This window comes from Lissotriton vulgaris, chromosome 1_2, assembly GCF_964263255.1.
Source record: "Lissotriton vulgaris chromosome 1_2, aLisVul1.2, whole genome shotgun sequence".
Lineage (NCBI taxonomy): Eukaryota > Metazoa > Chordata > Amphibia > Caudata > Salamandridae > Lissotriton > Lissotriton vulgaris.
This window is the reverse complement of record NC_141686.1, coordinates 273,671,679-273,693,478: the sequence shown is the minus strand read 5'-3', so window position 1 is coordinate 273,693,478 and position 21,800 is coordinate 273,671,679.

Below are 21,800 nucleotides of genomic sequence, written 5' to 3'. Positions count from 1 at the left end.
TTGTCAGCTCATGTATGATTGCGACATATATAGGGTTGAGACATGACAGTATGGATCGCATTCGTCAGCTCATGTGTGATTGTGACATATATAGGGTTGAGACATGACAGTATGGATCGCATTTGTCAGTTCATGTGTGATTGTGACATATATAGGTTGAAACATGACAGTATGGATTGCATTAGACAGCTCATGTGGGATTGTCACCCAGATCCTCGTCAGCAGCAGGTTAGACTACAGAAATGCCCTCTACGCAGGAGCCCCGTCCAGACTCCTGAAACGACCACAAGGTATATAGAACGCCTCAGATCGCTTGATCCTCAACATCCCTTGCCGCAGCCACATCACACCCCACCTAAGAGACCTGCACTGGCTTCCCATCAACAAGAGGATCACCTTCAAGCTCGTCATCCACGCACACAAAGCACTCCACAACACCGGACCGGCTTACCTCAATAGACGACTCACCTTCTACACCCCGAACTGCCTTCTCCACTCCGCCGACCTCGCACTCGCCACTGTCCGCGCATCCAAAAAGTGACCTCCGGTGGCAGATCTTTCTCCCACCTTGCCGCCAAAACCTGGAACACCCTCCCCTTCCTCCTACGGCAGACCCAGGACCTACTTACCTTCAGGAGACTTCTTAAGACCTGGCTATTCGAGCAGTAGCAATATCCCCCCCCACCGCCTTGAGACCCTCACGGGTGAGTAGTGCGCCTTACAAATGTACTGATTGATTGATTGATTGTGACATATATAGGGTTGAGACATGACAGTATGGATCGCATTCGTCAGCTCATGCATGAGTGTGACATATAGGTTGAGACATGACAGTATGGATCACATTAGTCAGCTCATGTGTGATTGTGACATATATAGGTTGAGACATGACAGTATGGATCGCATTCGTCAGCTCATGTGTGATTGTGAGATATATAGGGTTGAGACATGACAGTATGGATCGCACTAGTCAGCTCATGTATGATTGTGACATATATAGGTTGAGACATGACAGTATGGATTGCATTAGGCAGCTCATGTGTGATTGTGACATATGTAGGGTTGAGACATGACTGTATGGATAACATTCGTCAGCTCATGTGTGATTGTGACATATATAGGTTGAGACATGGCAGTATGGCTCGCATTTGTCAGTTCATGTGTGATTGTGACATATATAGGTTGAGACATGACAGTATTGCTCACATTAGTCAGCTCATGTGTATGTGACATATATAGGTTGAGACATGACAGTATTGCTCGCATTCGGCAGCTCATATGTGATTGTGACATATATAGGGTTGAGACATGACAGTATGGATTGCACTAGCCAGCTCATGTGTGATTGTGACATATATAGGTTGAGACATGACAGTATGGATCGCATTAGTCAGCTAATGTGTGATTGTGGAATGCATAGGGCTGATACTGGACAGTATGGTCTGTGTTATTCATCTCGCATGATTATGGGCTGTATAGGGTTGAGAGATGACGCATGGACAGTGTTGGTCATTTCATGTATAAGTATGACATATATTGGGTTGATAGACAACAGCATGAACTGTGTTACTCATTTCATGTGAGATTATAGAACGCCTAGGTGTGAGAGACAGCAATAAGGACTATGCTGGTCACATAATGTGTGATTATGAGATATAAAGGGTTGAGAGATGACAGTATGGGCTGTGTCAGTCTTCTCATGTATGTTTATGGGATATGTAGAGTTGATAAAGCACACGAAGGACTGCATTAGTCATCACATATGTGATCATTGGTTATATGGGTTAGAAAGAGGACAGTATGGACTGCATTAGTCATTTCATGTGTGATTAGGGGATGCCTGAGAATGGCAGAGGGCCAGATGGACAGTGTTCTATTCATCCTTTTTGACTATTCAGTGTCTATGGGTCATAGAAGGCAATATTGAGATCTAACAGTACACTGTTTTGGGCTACTGTTAACTCACCTTTCCTGAAAGAAGTAAATATGCCAGAGCTAACCTCGAATATTTCGAGTGATGGCTGGGTTGCCCATTTTTCAACCATTTTTGATTCAAATAATTGTGTGGACCTCAACCTTGGAAGGTGGGCTGTTTTGCCTTTGGATTTTTCAGCCACAGAGGTTGAACTTGCCATACATGCTAGTAAGGGGGAAAGCCCAGGGCCGATGGGGTCCCTGTGGATGTCTTTAAAGCAGCCCCTGAGATGTGGATTCCTATCTTGGCTATCACTTTTAACGCCGCAATACGTACTGAGGCACCCAAATCATGGGGGGAATCCATCATTATCCCAATACATAAAAAGGGCAGCAGGTCTGATGTGAAAAATTATCGCCAAATTTCCCTTCTTGACTCCTCAGTTAAGATCATGAGTAGAGTCATGCAGGTTAGGTTAGACGAATGGGTCGAGCAAGAGGGTATTCTTGCCGACAGCCAGTATGGATTTAGAAAGAGCCGGGGAACACTCGACCAGTGTATTAACCTTGATCTGTTGATCGGGAAATACACTGAAGCAAAACAAGGATCGCTGTACCTCTGCTTTGCAGACCTAAGTATTGCTTTTGACATGGTTGACCACTCTATTTTGTGGCCAACCCTGCTACAGCTAGGAGCACCAGAGGGTATCATTTTTTTTCTCGCAAGGCTGTACGGGAAATTACAAACATCTGTGCTTTACGGCGTTAAAGGTAAATGCACTCCAAAATTTAATGTATGAAGAGGGATTAGACAGGGCTGTGTTTTGGCCCCCCTGCTTTTTATTTTATTTATTAACGGTATCGACGAAATTAAAAAAAATCTCAAAGCTGATGCCCCCCAAATTAAAGACGTATCTGTCCCTGTGTAATTATATGCAGACAACGCTGTCCTGCTCCCCAGAACGCCTCTGGGTTTACAGCACCTGCTAGATAGATTTTCTGTCTTTATTAAGGACAGGAAATTGACCATTAACAAGGGGAAAACACATACAATGACATTTGGGGCTAGAAGCAAATTTCAAAATACCTTTTTTATAGATCAGGATAAGGTACAACAAGTAGTTAAATTTGCTGCCTTGGTATAACTTTCTCCAAAGATAGAAAATGGTCCAATGAATTTAGCAATTTGTATTAAAATGGCTAAAAGTGCCCATGGCGTCTTCAGATTTGCTGCTAAGGTGGGGGATCGACGTGCCAGAGACATGCTTAAGATATATCTGTATGGGGCAAGTGTATGGGGTCACAGAAGAAACCACCCTTTGCAGCATGAGGAAAATTCCTTTCTAAAAAAGCTCCTGTCTTTACCAACTTCTGCCCCTACTGACTGAGCTAATCCATCGGAAACTGGATATCAATTATCTAACAGATCTGTTATCCCTGAGGCCACTTATGATTTGGCGGTCAATTTGGCTCCAGGAAGAAAAAACTTTTAACAGATCTGTTATTGAGGATTGTATCTCGCTGGACAAACATCTAAATATACCCTGGCTAAAATATGTCATTGTTTGTTTTTCAAAGATATTTCATATAAATGTCCTGACTGACACTAGTGCAGCTTCTCAGATACCCAAAATAGAGTTTAAAGCTAAATTCTTGGCATATAATGCAAGGAAACGTGCCTTAGCCTATGGCACTCTATCAACTGTTATGTTTTATAATAGGTATATTACTGCTGGAGGCTTCCCCAATTATTTGGTAGGGGTGACAAGGCCATCTCACAAGTTTGTGCTGACCAGACTTAGGTTTGGAATAGCACACCACCTAGTGGCTCTGCCGAACCTTAAGAGACATCCACTAGGGCCATGTATGTGCGATGGCGTATCTAAACAGAGCACTTTGCACTTTCTACTGTTTTGCAAACTGTACATGAATCTGCGTACTGCCTATTTGAAACCTATGTTTGTTAAATATGGTGTACGTACAGTTAATCAGGCAATGAATCTACTTTTTAACTAACAATCTGTCGATATTTGTTTTTACACTGCAACGTTTTTAATTCAGTGTACTAATATTAGGAAAAGTATGCGTTTTTAAACAAATTATGTTTGTATTCTCTGGGTTCTGCTCTGCCATGAAATTTGATGTGTATTTTTTATATTATGTATGACTCTTTTTTTGTTTGTGCTTTTATGGTCATTTTATATGTGCCGAATAAAGCTTCATGAATTGAATTGAATTGAGATCTGACCCTACAAGGATAGACTATATTAAAGCCCTCCAATGTGCCTGCAAGGTGCACCATGTATGTTCAATCAGGTGCTTATTCAAGCTCTGGTGCTGAGTTGCTGGTTAAACTGAACATGCCCAATAGCAGTATTGGATGCCATGAGTTATTTCTTACGGCCGCCAGATTTTATAAGTATTATAGTCTGCACTGAATATAGTTATTTGTGTACCCTGCAGTAGCTATAATAAACCTTTGCAGAGTGTGTATTTCTGTTGTGTACCCTATGTTAGGTATGATACTGGTAATGCACTGTCACTGTTTTTATTTTACAACATGCATATTACCATTATACAATTATATTCAAGTGTGACTTTGTGTTCAGATTGAGTATAGTTTGTGATTCTTATGTTCTAGTTATAGTTGACCAAAGTTAAAGAGTGTTCACATTAAGTTAGCCATAGTTAACTATGTCTGGAAACTCTTCTAACATCAATATTGCGCCTTTAGCTGTTAATGTGTTATCTCACTCTTTATTCTTGTTTCATGAGCCAAGCTAACTGTAATAGTTTGAATAATACATGTTCAGCTGTGTTAATCTGCATGAGACCATGTTGTTTGTTTCACTGTAACAACTTAATTAGTTTCATGAACCTGTGAAAAGGACTGCCTGATTGTGAGGCCACATAGCTGTGAAGCTTTGTGTGATGCCTGAGAAGAAGAATGCGGACAGCTTATCATAAAATGCAACATTGTCATTGGTTCCTGACTCATGGGAACCGTAAGGAGCAGTATTTTTCTTTGAAAATTGGATTTTTAACTATGCTTTCCTGAGTTTGGAAGAGCCAGATTACACCTGTCCACCTTTGAATGCAGTTGCCATGTTCCATCTTGAGACCCTATGCCCACTTTTTCCTGCTCTCAGAGTTAAACTCTTGAGCAAAATGATTATCCCTTGAGTCAAACTTCATTTGGTTCAGCCTCAGATGCATCATTGTTGACACCTGCTGCTTAAACTTCGCCAAACTCAACTGAAACCATAGCTCAGTAGTAGGAAGCTTCCCTTCAGGGGAATCGAATCTTCCATGATTTTACCTAAAAAAATCTATGCATAACTTGGCTTTATATGTGCTATTCTGATTTTCTTTGGAATATACTAAATCATGCTGTAACCAGGTGATTATTAATTTGTGACTAACTTATTGATATGCGTTTGTAACTTTGTTAATCTTCCAGTAAAACCTTAATTGTTTGCAAATCTACTTCTCTCTGTCATTCCTCTGGGGCAAAATGTGCTCCATTGTCATTGACGTATTGCAAAACTGTTGATGTTAGGCCTCAATTCAAGACAAAGGTTTTGCAGCTTCTGTATTTTGATTGTGTATACTGTGATAGCTTTCTCTGTAGTTTCTGTACTTTGGTTCTGTACCCTGAGGCAGCTATAATACCCTTTCGGTAAGTGGATTACAGATGTGTATCCCTCAGTAGCTATGATACCTTTGTAGTGTGTGTATTTCAGTTTCCCATCATGCTCTGAGTTTCAATCAATCTAATTGTCCTAATGCGGCATTTCCTTATGATAGCTCTTGTTGATTTTGCATGTGAATGTGTGACCTGGCTGGATTAATGGCATTCAGTTAGCAGAGGGTCTCAGTGCAGCTTATCAAGGTCCTCTTTACGAGTTTAGTGATAAATCTGTGAAATTTACTCCCATGAAGGACCTCAATTATTTGTTGTCCTGTGGTGGCAGAGACAAATTGATGGTTATATCTTCCTTAGGTCTCCCACCTTTACCAGAGATAGTGTGATCTAGGTATTCAATTTCTTTGGCCTAAAATTTCTATTTGTCTTATTTTAAGGAGATGCAAGCGTGTTGAATGCCTGGTTCAATGCAAATGTGTGTTCCTCTACTGTTGAGGATATCGTTCTGAAAATAAATATCATGCCATGGAAAATGCTAGACCAAAAAGCATCCTTGTAAATTCAAATGTTCCTTCCATGGTGACGACTGTGGTATAAGCAGATCTGATGCATTCTACCAATCCAGTTTTAAGAAGCCTTTCCTCCCAATTCAATAGCAGTACATTGATATTCGGCAAGGGGAAGTTTTCAGTGACAATATTCTGATTCACACACTTTAGCTCCACACAAAATCTCAAGCAGCTACTGCATTTACAGCTAAAACAACAGGAGACACCAACTCAACAGGCTCAATAATTCCTCCCCTCACCATCTCTTCCAGCATTAACTTGCCATCACTCCTGACTATCACACAAACTCTTTTATTTTGTGCTTAACAGAAACAGACCCAGAGTTAACTGTGATCTTATGGACCTACTCTTGCAATTGACTCAGTTCCTCCCTGAACACATTGTTAGCTCTACAAAGTATATCATCTACACTTGTTTCATCCACTACCATCTCTTAGCTACGAGCCCATGAGTGGATGACAATATGTAAATCCTATTGATGCATCCAACCCAGTATTGATGACCCTGCCTCTGCAAAGTATTTTTTGAATGTCTGACAAAATATCGAAATCCACAATATCGATGTACAAAAATATCGGAACAAATATATCGAAATCAAAAATATCGACTTCCTATACTTAACTAGATATATACACAAATATCGATTTTTTAATATCGATATACAAAAACATCGTTTACTGTGATATCGACTACATTAATATCGGAATTCAAAAATATCGCTTTCTACAAAATATAATGACATTAACTATAATATCGACTACAAAAATATTGTGCACATCAATATCGGATTATAAGCTATATCGAATTTTTATAAGCATCTGTTAGCATAATTAATTAACGTTTTATATGTTTTCACATCAAAATAAACATACAATACTTTCATTAATACTATAGATACACTATTAATTCATCAAATAGTTCCTATTGGTATAATTATATCACCTACACATATAAAAATATTCTATGCTAGTTTGTATACTTTTAGAATTATTTTTGGTTTTTCACTTCTAATACAAAGTAATCGCAACTGAAATTCAAATATACTAACTAACCAATCACAACCCTAATTTTTTAAATGAACCAATAGCAAAGTAATTACTACTGACACTCCCATATATAAGCAATCAAAATCTAAGCACAAACTACTTGCCAAAAGTCACTGAAGGAGATTCATCTCTATCCGAATTGCTGCACAACAACTAGAAGAACCAGACTATCAACCTACTATTACATCTTCTAAGTAAGTAAATAAAATAGAAACTGCATTATTTGCTAATACTACTTACTTACCTGCTAAATACCCAGTGGCCCTTTGCTATTCATACTACTTAACATGCTAAATAATGATATAAAAATATTTTTTTTAGATACTACCACTACTGAATATTCTACTCAAAATAACTGTGAACAAAGCATAGGAATACAGATTATAAAAACTATGTAAGTAATTTCACATTGTTTCATTATGTGCACATAAATCTAAACACACAGAAATAATCAGTTGTGCCCCACATATTTCTTTTTTTCTGTATATTCTACTACTGAAAACTGCACTACTAATGAACTAAGGACATCAGTACTATTTCTACAATACTTTTTCCTAAGTAAGTCTATAAAATAGAAACTGCATTATTTGCTACTACTAATTATTTACCTGCTAAATACCCAGTGCCCCTTTGCTATTCATACTACTTAACATGCTAAATAATTATATAAAACTATTTTTTAGATACTACGACTACTGAATATTCTACTCAAAATAACTGTGAACAAAGCATAGGAATACAGATTCTAATAACTATGTAAGTAATTTCACATTGTTTCATTATGTGCACATAAATCTAAACACACAGAAATAACGACTTTTGCCCCACATATTTCTTTTTTTCTGTAGATTCTACTACTGAAAATTGCACTACTAATGAACTAAGTACATCAGTACTATTTCTACAATACATTTTACTAAGTAAGTATTATGCAACTGAAATAAATGTGGAAAAACCATACAAACATTTATAACTGTTCTAATTATTTTCTATTATATATTGTTTATTTACAGAGCAAACACAGCGAATAGATATACAGACATAATACAGAACTCCACATTCTGAATAATACTGATACTAATCACAAAGTAAGTATATTAAAGAACATAATTACCCGATAATGTATTAAAAAACGTACCAACATGGTGATTATTCTAACACATATGTTCCTTATTTTTTTAAGATAACACTACAAACTACTCTCCAGAAGCTGAAGAAACAATTATACTGCCAAATACCAACCTAAAAAAATATGTAAGTATCTTCACAATGTGAATCATGAAGATACACTTTTGTAGTAGAAATGAGCTCTAACATTGCAAATGTACCGAAACATTAATTAATAATATACTACTTTCATGTTTTTCATAACAGCTACAACAACATCAAAACCATTTATCCCCAACTAAAGAATCAAGCAACTCCTAAGTTTTGCTGTAAATTCTAAAACACGTAAGTATAAACATTCCTACTTATCACTAACATAGATTATTTATTACATTTAATTTGACATTAACTATTATATATATATTTTATAGATATACAAAGTACAAAATGACCGAAGGAGCCGAATTTGTGACCAGCCAGAAAGGAAAACTATTACTATGCTACATGGGTTACACGTATACACAAGAAAAGCAATATGGCATGAAAGTTAATTGGAAATGTTGTAAATATTATTCTAACAAGTGCTATGGAAGAGCAACAACTAGAGAAGCTACAGTACTGTATACTAGGGAACGCAATCATCCACCTAATGTTACTGAAATAGAAGTTAGAACAGCTTTGGAAAATATAAAAGAAGCTAGTACAGGTTCCCAAAAGCAAACAAATGTCATTTTAAAAGAAGCCATTCCTAAAATCCCCAAAACAGCCACAACCCAAAAGCCAAATATCCTGTCCTTAAAAAGAACTATAGCACGAACTAAAAAAGCTACTACTGCTACAACACCATCTCCCAGAACATATCAGGATATAAATTTAACTGCAAACCAAATAATAACTTTAAATAAACAACCATTTATAGTTTACGACAACGAAAACAATGACAAAAGGCTTATAATTTTTGGTACCAATATGAATTTAGTTAAACTGCAGCAAAGCCAATATTGGATGATGGATGGGACATTTAACATCTGTCCCAAACCATTTTTCCAATTATACACAATACATGGCCTCTACCACAACTGCAACATCCCTTTGCTATATGCACTATTGCCAAGCAAAACTAATTCCACATATATGGAATTATTAAATATAATAAAACAAAAAACTAATGATTTTTCTACAGAAAAAATCATTCTTGATTTTGAGCATGCAATGCTCTCAACTATTCTAAAAATCCACCCCCATACCTGCATTCAAGGCTGCTATTATCATTTCAACCAGTGTTTATGGAGACCTTCAAAAAACTACCCTAAGTGTCGAATATGCTACAAACTCATCTTTTGCTTTCCAAATCAAAAACTCATTGCACTTGCCTATGTCCCTGAAACAGATGTAGCTGAACATTACAACATTATTATAGACAGCCCATTCTACAAACAAAATGAAGCTAGATTAAGTCCATTTCTCGATTACTTTGAAGACACCTGGGTAGGCAGACTCCACAGATCTGGCCACAGACGAAATCCAAAATTCCTCATACCCTGGTGGAACGTTTACAAAAGTACCCTTAACGGAGAATCAAAAACTAACAATGCCGTGGAAGGTTGGCACAATGCATTTGTACAATCAACTGGCAGAACCAAACCTACTCTAGAAAATTTCATTAAATGCCTACAGAAAGAACAGAGCTACCAAGAATTTAGAATGGACCAATCTGTAACAGAACTTGTCCCAAAAACATCAAAGCAAAATAAACAAATGCACAAGTACCTGGAAGAACAAGTAAAACTTTACCCTAGTACAAAAGGCATAGAATACCTAAACATCATAGCCAAAACACTACTGTAATTAATTCTCAAAATATTATAAAACACTGAGGGGTCCATTAGGATGACGGGCAGACTTTGCCTGCCCGTCATCCTATCGTAAATCGGGACCGCCCGCCATAAGGGCGGGGGTCCCGGGGGTGCCATTAGGATGTGCCCGCCACAGTGGCGGGCACATCCTGTATTTTCAGCATTGTGGCAGGGGGTGCTCTCTGCACCGCCTGCCACAATGCTGAAAATGCACTTTCACATTTTCATTTGCAAAGCGGCAGGCACCGCGCGGTGCCTGCCTGCTTTGCAAATGACAATGAAGGGGGGTACCACAGGTACCCCCCATGTGCACCCCCCCAACTGTACTTCACTCTCGGGGCCCGCAGGGGGCCCCCAGAGTGAAGACCGCATGCCTTTCCGTGGCGGCATTGCCGCCACGGAAAGGCATTGAAAAATGCCCATTATAATATGGCTGGCGGTGTCTGATAGACACCGCCACCATGTTATCCCTTTTCGGCCCCGGCCGCAAGGCGACGGGGGCGGAAAACAGGCGGGCGGTGTTTGCCACCGCTGCGGTCCCCTCCGCCATCGTAATATGGCGGGGGGGAATGCAGGGAAGGATGTCGGGCGGATTGCCTCCGCCAGGGTGGTGGTGGCCACCGCTACCCTGGCGGAGGCAATCCGCCCGACATCCTAATGGACCCCTAAAAGTATCACCTAAGTATGCAAAAATATGTAACGTGAGCTTCTAAAGTATTTAATGTATGCAATATATAAAGATATTATTATAATAAATGCACACATTAAAACTAAATAACAAGTAAAAAACATTTCCATAATAAAAAAGACATTACCCACCCACACAAAAATATAAACCAATGACTTACCAATTATGTTGTCAATCCAATAACGTCCTTCTCCACCAAAGTAATCCAGGTAGTGCAAAATTAACCCAAAAAAAAATGGAAAAATACAACTGTTCCAAAATTAAGAAATCCACGTTGTCCTGAGCCATCGAATAACCATAAAAACCCGAAAAAGTTGAAAAATAGAAAGAATCGCTCCTGGAAACCCGAAAAATGTAAAGAAGTGTTTGTAAAGCAGTGTTTAATTAAACAAACAAACACTTCCTTGAAAAAAAAACGGAACGTCCGATGTAGCGTACACCTATAACAAAAACATAGAAAACAGACATTCCCACCCACATTAATTAGCTAGTAATTAGATACCAACATATTAACATTGATGATTTAACTTGTAGATATACCCTAAAAGACTAAAATTCACTCTCTAAATAAATAGTTAACTAACTAACACTTCGTGTATATACCATAAGTAAATATCTGTTTTCAACATCTAAAACATAACTCCCTCACATTCAACAACACTAAATATAAGGTCACTAGTCTCAAAACATCATAAAAATACACATAAAACATATAAATTCAACCTTACCTGAAGCGACGTGAAGTGTCTTCCAACCGCGATCAGCCCTTCTTCCAAATAACCCAAAACGACCTAACCCGGATACAAAATAAAGCACCCAAATGCAATAAAATAGTCCCAAGTTTAAAATATAATATCTATACTTAACAAAATAGGGAAAAATAAAATTTAAGTTTATATTATTGTTTAAAAATATTTTATTTAATCCTACAATGATTTCATTAACAAATATGTAAATGAATGTAATAAATAAATATTATGAAAACAATACTGTTTATGTTAACAATGTCTAGAAATATAACTACATTGTCACAAATTATAATAATTTAAAAAAGTGTAAAAAATGTGTGACTTATATTATAAATATTTGATCTTTACAAATGAAGCCGAAAAAATCTTAATAGAAAAAAACTTGTGATATTTCTACATTTTTTTCTGAAATAACAATATGTAAAAGAGATAATAAAGAATGTTTATTTTTGTACAAAAAGTTCCAAAAATAATAATGCTTCTGTATAGTTGTTTATCATTGTGTTTATAAAAAATTATTTTAAAGGCAAATGTAATAAAAAAAAATTTGTATGAAAAAACATTTTATTTTTGGAACATGAATAAAAAAAATGTTTCTACAATCATGTTGAACTATTTGTATCATTATCTTACTAGAACGTAACAATCTTATTAAAAAATGTTCACTGTATATTAAATGTGAGTATATGTTGGACTCTAATAATGTAATTATTCATATACCAAATCCAGTGTACATTAAATTAGAGTAGGTGCTGCACACTAATTATATAATAATTAATATTCCTACTCCAGTCTACATTAAATTTTAGTAGGTGCTGGACACTAATTAATTATTAAATAATATTCCAACTCCAGTCTACATTAAATTAGAGTTGGTGTAATGTTATATATTTGAAATTTCCTTTTATTGATTGAATGTAAATTAATTATTTTTTTACCCTGTACAACTGTACACAAAAAAACCAAAACTGACCCTGACCCCTACAAATACCCCTTTACCCAAAAACAGAAAACTGACCCTGAACCCAAAAAATACCCCTTAACCCAAAAACTGAAAACTGACCCTGAACCCTAAAAATACCCCTTTACCTACAAACTGAAAACTGACCCTGAACCCAAAAAATACCCCTTTACCCAAAAACTGAAAACTGACCCTGAACCCAAGAAATACCCCTTTACCCAAAAACTGAAAACTGACCCTGAACCCTAAAAATACCCCTTTACCTACAAACTGAAAACTGACCCTGAACCCAAAAAATATCCCTTTACCCAAAAACTGAAAACTGACCCAGAACCCAAAAAATACCCCTTTACCCAAAAACTGAAAACTGACCCTGAACCCAAAAAATACCCCATTACCCAAAAACTGAAAACTGACCCTGAACCCAACAAATACCCCTGTACCCAAAAACTGAAAACTGACCCTGAACCCTAAAAATACCCCTTTACCCAAAAACTGAAACTGACCCTGAACCCAAAAAATACCCCTTTACCCAAAAACTGAAAACTGACCCTGAACCCAACAAATACCCCTTTATCCAAAAATTGAAAACTGACCCTGAACCCAACAAATCCCCCTTTACCCAAAAAATGAAAACTGACCCAGAACCCTAAAAATACCCCCTTACCCAAAAACTGAAAACTGACCCAGAACCCAAAAAATACCCCTTTACCCAAAAACTGAAAACTGACCCAGAACCCAAAAAATACCCCTTTACCCAAAAACTGAAAACTGACCCTGAACCCCAAAAATACCCCTTTACCCAAAAACTGAAAACTGACCCTGAACCCCAAAAATACCCCTTTACCCAAAAAATTGAAAACTGACCCTCAACCCTAAAAATACCCCTTTACCCAAAAACTGACAACTGACCCAGAACCCTCAAAAAACTCCTTTCCCCAAAATTAATTATTATTATTTAATTACCAATTAATTATTAATTAACAATAACGTTAATATATCAGCTCATTAGCTGTAATTAAATAATTTAAAGAATTAATATTAATTTTTCCAATATAATTGACACAAAAAAATATATATTTAACAAAAATTAACCTAATTAATATAATTAACTAATTAATATTAATTAATTACCAATTAATTAGTAATTAAAAATATGTACAATATGATATTAATTAATTAATTAATTAATTTAAATTATTTACCAATTAGCTATAAATTAGAAATATTGACTAGCATATATTAATTAATTAATTATTATTAAATTACTTCCCACCCTTATCCCCTATAAACCCAATAACCCGCTCCTATAACTAGATATCTATCATTAATTTTTTTTTAATATTTATTTTAAAATAATTTCTTATTTACATTTTTTTTTACATATTTTTAATATTTTAGGTTTTTTTACATACATTTTAATACACTCCCCACCCTTATCCCCTATATACCCAATTACAAGATCCTAAACCTAGATATGTTTTTAAAAAAGAAATTTTTATTTAACATATTTTTTTTTTTAAGATACACCTTTTTAACAACATTTTTTGTAAAATTATTTTAATTTTTCCTATACTATTAATTATTTCCATTACTAAACAATATTTTGTATTGTCGATATTTTGTCAAACGATATTATTGTTTTCGATATTTTTACTTACTTACCTATTACCATATTTTTGTATCCGATATTTTTGCTTCCCAATATTTTTGACCTTCGATATTTTTTCTTCGATATTTTGTCTTTACGATATTTTATTTTCGATATTTTGTCTGATTACCGTATTTTTTGCCTCCAATCCCTTTGGTCATAAACTCTATGTTTGTGATGAAGTATCCTCCATGATCAGTGGCATATTTAACGCACTTTCATGCAGGTCAATGCAGCAAGCCACCTTGCTGCGTTGCACTGTGTGAAAGGGAAAGGTCAGGAATGCGACGTATTTAACATCATATGGCGCATTCCTGCCTTTACCCTTCTCTGGTGCACTTCAGGCAGCCTAGCGCCAATGCCAGCACCAGTATCTGCGTTACAAGGAGAATTTTGTTTGTGCAGGAAGGTATATCTTCTGGCACAAAAACAATCTCTTGAGGCATTCTCTTCTTTCTATGTGTGCTGCAGATTGCAACACACATAGAAAGAGGAAATAATGAGGAAAAAAAATCTTCTAATCTTCTCATTATGCCATCCCCTGGGAGGCCTACCGATTTCACACAATCCCAGCTTTTAAACCATCATAAATCTGGGAATTGTCAAATCCATGGGTGGGCGCATGGGAACCCCCATGTTTCACACATGGAACTCCTTCCCAAAAATAAATGTAATGCATTGCAGCTAAATTTTGGAGGATGGATTATTAGTAGGGGTACGTATGTCTCTACCACAGCAATAAAGCCATCAATGAAATATAAGGTCCAGGCAGGGCCTCAATGCATTAACCCATTGCTCAAACCTTGGGAGATGGCAACGAGGAGACAGGCCTAACTTAGGAGATAGGTATATAAAGCATTTAGAAACACCAATGCATTAAATAAGTAAGACACACCACACAATAAAGATAACACACCAATTTATTACAATAGGAAATATTTCTATATTTCAAATGACACCAAAACTACAAAGTTCTAATGTAGGGAACAAGAGATATACATTTTCAAAGATTAAGCACATTCTAGTGCTTAAAAATATTTAGCGACAACTTGGGACATTTGATCATGTTTGGCTGGGACAAAGTCAAAGTTTGAGGGTGACCGCAATGGAACCCTGGTAATACACTGAGCATGAGGCCCTGGTCAAAATTTGACCTTCACACTGGAGGATTTCTCTAGGTAATGTGAGAAGTTGACCTGGCATATGCTGTCCACTAATTAAAGCGGGCACCTTGCCCCAGTCCAAACGACCCTTATTGATGATTAGGTCAAAGACAACCTTTAAAGAAAGCTATCCTAGTGGTTAGCTGTGGAGAGCAGCCTTCAGGCTAAGTCTTCAAGGAATTTAAAGCAGCTTCTTTTACCAGTCTATAACCTCCTGAATGACCAAATGAAAGGAGAACCACACAAGGAATATATAAAATATATGTATTTATTACTAAACACTCTCTACTAACCGCTTTATGAGATTAGAGAACAAAGCACACAGTATTAAATCACTAGAACAACAGTATATAGCACAATACACAGTGGGCTCCAGTGGGAGACCAAACCATATACAAAGAAAGCGGTATAACAACAACCACAACTTGACTAGACACAGGGCCTGATTCACAGAATGAACTTAAGACTCAATCCTAAACTTACTACTATTTTGGTATTCACAGAATGCACTTACTACTTCTGGTATTCACAGAATGAACTTACTACTTTTGGTATTCACAGAAGTTAGGATTTTGTCTTAAGTCTGTCTTAAATCTGTCTTAAGTCTGTCTTAAGTTTGTCTTAAGTCTGTCTTAAGTCTGTCTTAAGACAAACTTAAGACAAAATCCTAACTTCTGTGAATACCAAAATTAGTAAGTTCATTCTGTGAATGCCAAAAGTAGTAAGTGCATTCTGTGAATACCAAAATAGTAGTACATTTAGGATTGAGTCTTAAGTTCATTCTGTGAATTGTGCCCACAGTGCCTAGTGCATATAGAATCGCCGGGACCCCAAGGAACCAGCCAAGGTAGTGACACAGGGGACCCACTGGGGACGCGTGCAGTGTGAGAACACGAGCGAGATCTCCGTACAACTCTATGGGAAAGTCGCTGTTGAAATTTTAAAGTTTAAGGACACTTAGGAGAGGACTTTGAGCAAACCCTTTCAAACTTAGAAGGTTGTAAGGCCAGCACCCATGTGAGCACCGGAGTGCTCGTGTTAACTCACCCAGGGAAGCCGGGTGCATAAGTGTTTATTGGTGTTGGGAATCTTCATCAGTTTCAATGGCGTGATGCTGAAAAGTGCTGCTTTCTTGAAGAAGAAAAGTGTCTAGTGTGATCCAAGCCTGTATCGGAGCTGAGAAGAACCTGAAGGCAGAGGGGACAGGGTTTGGGTCACTTCAGGGTGGCATGGGGCTCGGTAGACGAATGCCCACTGATGTCGGATGCTACAGGTGAGAAGAGGTTGAGCTTGACTCTGCAGCCATGGGGACCAGGAGACGTCAAGGATGACCAAAGTGTGCATGCAAGCTGTCCCAAGAAGGATGTCGAGTGCTGCGGGGTCAGTATCCGGATTGAACACCAACAAGCCTTGGCAACTGCAACCCACAGGGTCAGAGTAAAGATGCTTCGGTTAGGACCGGCAAGGTCCTGGTGACTCCCCAATCTATGGAGAGTCGGGCATATCTGGAGCAACCAGGAAAGCCCACTGAAAGTTAATGTTGTTTTCACAGGGATCCACAGGCCAACGGACCAGGGATCGCAAATGAACCTCATGAGGAATCACTAAATACTAGTTCACAGTACACTCATGGAGTGTAGGCTGGTAATCTTCAGAGGAATAACTGCTCAAAGCACTCTCAGAGTGCACCACCCACCCAGCCCCAATACACTAACCCTGTCGAGGAGGTGGTTACACCTCCCTGTGATAGGATGTCTATTGTCATGCTTTCCCCTGCTCGAGCTTGGCTCAGCAGCAGGAGGCCGGACTCGTGTCTGTGGCTGGCAGCATCCATCTTTTGATGCCACGGTCAAGAAAGTTGGTACCGGGTGGACCGGTGTAGTCATATTTCTCCCTCTAGGAGGGTGGTATCACACCTCCACACCAGTTACTGGTGTGGAGGTATGATTCCAAGGTGTTTGACACCAAACACGACATGTTTCCATGCATCCGTTTTAAAGTCAGCATTTTTCTGAGAGGTTATAATGCATTTAAGAGTATATGGTTAGCTGCATCACAGAATAACCCCGGAAAATAGGTTCCAAAGGCTGCAGAGGGGCTCTGCTCATGCATGGGCACCCTTTTACATAAAATCCAGCACCCTGCCTTCAGGATTGATAAGGCCTGCCATAGGGTGGGGACTGATAGGTGTGTATGTGCAGTGATATAAGGTAGATATAGTGAACCTATATCTAAGTAAGGGGTGCATCCACCAGGTTATGTTATGTTATGTTATGTTACATGAATTTATTGCATGCACAGCTTCTCAGGAGTGTCCCAGCGCGTGTCTAGAGGGGTATCATGGTGAGCTTCAGATAAAAAGATGGGTTTTCAGTTTTCTTTTAAAAACCACTGGATACTGAATAGTGCGCAGAGCCAGCGGGAGAGCATTCCAGGCAATAGTTGACTTCACTGAGAAAGAGCCACCACCCTTCCTCTGCCGCTTAAAGCACGGGACACAGGCCAGGAATAGGGATCCGGAGTGCAAAGGGTGCGTAGGTGCATAGAAAGACACCCGCCTCTGTAGATAAAGAGGCCTGCATCCGTGAAGCGAGCGAGGAGCCATAATCAGTAATTTAAACTTAACTCTGGCTGCTAACGGCAGCCAGTGATATAGACGCATCTGATTCTGTACACTGTCCCTGGCTGACAGCCCCGGCAGCAGTCTAGCTGCGGTGTTCTGGACCACCTGTATCTTCTTCACTAGATAGCTCGTGATGCCAGAAAAAAGGGCATTGGCATAGTCCAGCCGGGACATAATTATTGCACATGTAATTGTTTGTATCGCTGCAGCTGGCAGAAGGGGAAAGAAGCTTCTAAAGGATTTAAGCAGGCCGGAACAGCCACCAGCCAGCTTCTTGATGTGTGCCGTGAAAGAAAGCTGTTCATCAAACCAGACCCCCAGGTTTTTTGCTTGTTTCCCCGTGGAGGTGGGACATGAGTAGTCAGGAGGCCAAAGCTGCTCTCGGAAATTCGAGGGAAAAGTGCCAAAAAGCAGAATCTCTGATTTCCCTTCATTGCATTTGAGCTGTGCATCCGCCATCCAGTTAAAAACTGAGGCTAGGCAATGTTGGGCCTGAGATACAGAGCCCGCCCCTTTATCCCAGGTAAAGAGCAACTGGGTGTCGTCCGCATATGCCATCACCTTAGCCCCCAGCTCCTCTGATACATATATCAGAGGAGTCATATAGATGTTAAATAGAAGCGGGCTAAGGGCGGACCCCTGCGGGACACCCGTTGAAACCTCCTGTGGAGAAGAGGAGAAAGGTGGAATCCAAATCTGCTCAGTCCGAGCTTCCAAAAAGGACCGGAGCCATTCCCACACCGCACCTGACAGCCCAATCCTGATCAGACGCGACAAAAGCTGCACCACAGGTTGCAGTAGCAGACCTGTGGTGTCAGTTTGAGAGGTCTCTCAGGGGTGGCACAATACATGCTGCAGACCCTGGGATGCCTCTGGGTTACCTATTCCCTAGGTACATAGAACACCATATACTAGGGAGTTATAAGGGAACCACAGAATCCAATCTGGAGTGCACTGAAATTACATGCAATCAATTTAGAGGAGAAAGCAGGTAGGCCCGGGTTCTGAATAGAAGGATCCCAGCCAGACTAAGTAGAAAACAGTGCAAAATCTGCAAAAAGTGGGGGTATCTATAAGAAGCAGATCCTACTCTCCTACAGCAGCCAGCAAGGCACTTCATCAGATCAGATTCACAGAAGGACCTCCTGGTCAACTACTGAGTCTTGAGCTCCCGAGCTTTTGTCGGGACAAGCCTGAAATCCAGGCCGGGTCGCTGTTGAAGGTTACGTCACTTCTAAGGCTTTTTCCACAAGTTGTTCCAAATTTCTCCAAACTTCTGGATCTTCTTCCTGAAGTTCTTCTTGAGGGTTGAAAGTGTCGATACTCAGATCCAAGGGTCAAGAAGCTCTGAGATGGTTCTTGGAGAGTTAGAACTACAATTCCCACAATGCACTTGGGCAAATCCCTAAAAGTCTACAGGGCACACTCCAGGTTAGGGACTTCTTGAGGGAGATGGTGCAGGGAAGTTCTGTTAACCTGTTGCTTCTAATTTCTAATTTAAAACATTTATAGAGCGCAACGTCCACCGAGCGGTTTCTTGGCGCTAACAAAGGTCCGAATTACTGAGGATTGCAGGGGTGAGCGAGTTTATGAAGGGAAGGCCTGTCTAAACAGAAACGTTTTGAGGTCTTTTCGAAAAGAGGCATAGTGGGTGGAAAAACGTAGGTGATCAGGCAGAGAATTCCAAAAGGTGGGGGCCAAGGTAGAAAAATTGGCACCACCCCACTTTTTTCGCTTAAAACGTGGGGTTTGGAGGAAAGCTTTGGAGGAGGACCGGAGCTCTCTGGAGGGAACATATTCGCTTATCAGTGAGGAAATGAAGGCCGGGGCAGTGCCTTGCCGGGCCTGGAAGGTCATACAGGCGGTCTTGAAAAGGGAACGCTCCCTGATAGGCAGCCAGTGGAGCTCCCTAAGAAGGGGGGAGGAATGATGGTAGCGTGGGAGACCGTAAATAAGCCGGGCCGCGTGGTTCTGCACCACCTGGAGCCTCCGTAAGCTGTATGCCGGAATGCCGTTATAGAGGGCATTGGCATAATCCAGCCGCGAGATTACCAATGCGGCCATGATCAGTTTGAGAGCCTGGGGGGAAAAAAAACGGGAAACGCTACGGATTGTTCGGAGGGTGAGGAAGCAAGAGGAGACTACGGAACTGATTTGGGAGTGAAGGGTGAGATGACTGTTCATTTTCACTCCCTGTGTTTTTACTGTGACTGAAGGGGTAGGGGCGGGACCAAGAGTGGGGGGCCAAAAGTGGGGGTTCCAGGGACTGGATGAACCACCAGTGAGAACCAACTCGGTCTTCTCCGGGTTCAATCTGAGGTGGTTGTGGTTCATCCAGTCCCTGATAAAAATCATAATGGACTGAAAATTAGAAACAGAGAGAGAGGAGGAAGAAAGATCGAAGATGAGCTGGAGGTCATCTGCATAATTAAATACAGTGACCTCCAGCTGCTGAAGAGCGAAAATAAGGGGGGAGATATAAAGATTGAATAGTAGAGGAGAAAGGGAAGAACCCTGGGGGACACCACAGGTGACGGGAAGTGAGGTGGTCGTGAAGGCTCCCAGCCGAACCGCCTGGGTAAGGTCCCTCAGAAAGGAGGAAAGCCAAACCAGGGCTGTTCCCTGGATTCCGGCCGCCCTGACACGGGACAAGAGGATGTTGTGGTCCACCGTGTCAAAAGCGGCGGAGAGATCCAGGAGCACCAGCGCCTGGTGTTGGTTATGATCCATTCCCTTCCTGAGTTTATCTAGGACCGATACCACGACTGATTCGGTCGAGTGCCTGGGACGAAAGCCAGCCTGGCTGGAAGCCAGTCCCCCATTTGCCTCTACGTGGGCGCTGAGTACCGCGGTGACGTGGCACTCTAGCACCTTGGCCAAATAGGGCAGTAGGGAAATGGGGCGATAATTGGCTGAGATGGATGGGTCTGCGCCAGGCTTCTTCAGTATGGGCACTATGGTGGCAGATTTGAGTGCAGGTGTCACGACTCCCTGGGTCAGAGAGTTATTCGGGAAAGTGACGGGGGGTTCAGGGCAGAAGGAATAGATTTGTTGCAGAATGCGTGCAGGACAGACATCTGCGGGGGAGCCTGATTTAACCTTAGGGAGAATCTCCAAGAAAGCTTCCTGGGTAAGAGGGGGAATAGAGGTAAGACAACATGGGACGGTCGGAGGGGGAGGGTCGATGAAGGCAGATGAAGGGGGAGGAATGTTGGCCTTGATGGTAACAATCTTGTCTCGGAAATATGAATTGAGTTGGGCACATAAAGACTGGGATGGAGGAATTTGGGGTGAGGCTCTGTCAGAAAAGGCTAGATCATTCACTATGCTGAAAATCTCCCTAGGCTTGTTTTCAGCTGACGTGATTTTGGTAGAGAAGTAGGCGGTTTTGGCATCAAGGATTGTCGTTTTATATTTGGCAAGTGCAGAGAGATAGAGGGTTTTTAATGAAGGACAGTAGTCCTTCCTCCAATGTCTCTCTGCTTGTCAGACGGTCAATTTGAGTTTTTTTAAGTTGCCATCAAACCATCTATTTGAATCCTTGGGTCGACGGATGGAGATACGGCGCAAGGGAGCTTCAGAGTCACAGCCTCTGGCTAGCCAGGCATTAATTGCCTCGGCTTGAGAGTTTGACGAGAGGCCAGCGAGGGTCGGGGTGGAATTCCGGAGCAGGGAGGTCAAAGCGGGAAAGTCAACTCTATTCCAATTTCGGGCCCATGTGTTTTTGGCGCGTGGGATTTTAGGCGCTGGTTCAGTAAAGATGAAAAAGGAAATGAGGGCATGATCCGACCAGGGACAGGGAAAAACAGTCACCGGGGAAATTGGGA